Here is a 2648-nt window from a genome sequence, read left to right as displayed (position 1 = left end):
GAGGGAGGGGGGAAGGGGGTGGCGGTGAACCAGCCAATCAGAGCACGCGCGGAGGGGAAACCAGCCAATCAGCACGCGCGCTACTGCGTTGCGTCACGACTCGCTTGTTTGAATTTGTAACGGGTCTGAAGGCTGCTGCTCCTGATGCTGCAGCTGGTGCAGATTCTGCAGCTGGTGCTGTTATTGCAGCTGCTGCTGCAGCTGTTATTGCAGCTGTTACAGATGCTGTTGTTGCAGCTGGTGCAGATGCTGCTGCTGTTGTTGCAGCTGGTGCATATGCTGATGTTGCAGCTGGTGCAGATGCTGATGTTGCAGCTGGTGCAGATGCTGCAGCTGCTGCTACTGTTGTTGCAGCTGGTGCATATGCTGATGTTGCAGCTGGTGCAGATGTTGCAGCTGGTGCATATGCTGATGTTGCAGCTGGTGCATATGCTGATGTTGCAGCTGGTGCAGATGCTGATGTTGCAGCTGGTGCAGATGCTGCAGCTGCTGCTGCTGATGCTGCTGCTGATGCTGCTGTTGCAGCTGGTGCAGATGCTGCTGTTGCAGCTGGTGCAGATGCTGCTGTTGCAGCTGGTGCAGATGCTGCTGTTGCAGCTGGAGCAGATGTTGTTGCAGCTGCTGCAGATTATGCTGTTGCAGCTGGTGCAGATGATGCTGTTGCAGCTGGTGCAAATGCTGCTGTTGTTAGCAGCTGGTGCAGATGTTGCAGCTATTGCTGCTGATGCAGCTGATGCTGTTGTTGCAGCTGGTGCAGATGCTGCTGTTGCAGCTGGTGCTGTTGCAGCTGGTGCATATGCTGTTGTTGCAGCTGGTGCAGATGCTGTTGTTGCAACTGATGCTGTTGTTACAGCTGGTGTAGATGCTGCTGGTGCAGCTGGTGCTTATGTTGTTGTTGCAGCTGGTGCAGATGCTGTTGTTGCAGCTACTGCTGATGTTGCAGCTGCTGCTGATGCTGTTGTTGCAGCTGGTGCAGATGCTGTTGCAGCTGTTGCAGATGGTGCAGATGCTGAAAATGTTGCATCTGCTGAAGCTGCTGCAGCTGTTGTAGCTGCTGCAGATGTTTCAGCTGCTATTGTTGCTGATGCAGCTGTTGCTTGCTGCTGATGCGTGGGACAGTAGCGCCGCACCACCACCAACAACAACACCACAATGCACGCTCATCATTTTTACACGTGCTTGTGAAGGGGAGCAATTGCCGGCACGCCCAGTGCTGGGTTGCTAACCTTGCCTGAATTAGAAGTTAAGTGGGACCACTCCTCGGCTGTCTACCCGTGCGCATGCACGCATGTTCGTACATTGTAATAACACAAACATCACAACACCTCATGGCTTTTTACATTTCTCCTCGAAGACACCGATGTGACCATTAACTGCATTGGATCATAAACAAGCCGATGTGCACATCTTCACAAATGTACGGTTGAAGATAGTCAAAGTCGTGGGATTTTGGCCCTGCAACATAAACCATTGGTGGGTTCATTTTCTTGGTTCTTTCGGTAAAGTCACGTAGAAGGGAAAAAAAATATATAAAACAATAAAAATTCTCACGACGTTTCAACTGCAACACAAGCAATCATCATCAGGTGTGAAATCTTGCTGTGGATTTCACACCTGATGATGATTGCTTGTGTTGCAGTCGAAACGTCGTGATAGTTTTTATTGTTTCATGTTTGTATTATTTTATTATTTCCCTTCTACGTGACTTTACCGAAAGAACCAAGAATATGAATCCCTGCAGTCACAAAAGCTTTAAATCAAAATTCATTGGTGGGTTGTACCATTGTAATCAGCACCCTTTCAAGGGAGGAGGTAAAACAAAACCACACTCTCCCAATGCCCTCTCGTCGTGGCAGGCAGACCTTGACATTGGTTGGCATCTAGCGCGTGAATATATTGCTGCCATACGCAAGAATAGTGTAGGAATAATAATAGCCATCTACTTGAGTTCCTCTTGTGTGTCAGTCAATACTGAAAGGTGTATCGAGTACAATAATTGATCAATGATTGTCAGCTCTTTGTCAGTCCGCTGCGAGGTGAGAGGACCACCTTCAACCCACCGCAGATCAGCGTGGGTTGGAGCGAGGACTGTGTCTGATTGCAGTACAATACAACTTATTCTTTGGTTCTTTCGGTAAAGTCAAGTCGAAAGAAATGTAATTAAATAATAATAGAATACGACGTTTCGATTGCAACACAAGCAACCATCAGCAGGTACAAATGAATGAGAAAACAAACTTAGTAAACTTGAATTTCGATTTAAAGCTTTCGTGACTGCAGGGATTCATATTCTTGGTTCTTTTAGAAGGGAAATAATAGTATTTTATTAATATGATTTTATTATTTCCCTTCTACGTGACTTTACCGAAAGAACCAAGAATATAGTAAACTTGGAAATACAATGCAATACAACACAAAGAGTCGGCCAACACCACAGTCAACACCCCACCTGGTTGATTACGTTCCTCCAAAGATGACTAAATGTGAGAGAGAGACAAAACATAGACACACAGACACACAGAAGCAGAGAGAGACTCACACAGAGACTAACAGAGAGAGAGAGACACACACATAGGCACACAGAAAGACAACGTCTCTGTCGAGGCCTTAAATAGAGAGAGAGGTTGGGGCAGAGTTGTGTGGAATTC

Source organism: Lampetra planeri, chromosome 5, assembly GCF_965212315.1.
Source record: "Lampetra planeri chromosome 5, kcLamPlan1.2.h2, whole genome shotgun sequence".
Taxonomy (NCBI): domain Eukaryota; kingdom Metazoa; phylum Chordata; class Hyperoartia; order Petromyzontiformes; family Petromyzontidae; genus Lampetra; species Lampetra planeri.
Note: the sequence above shows the minus strand (reverse complement) of the source record.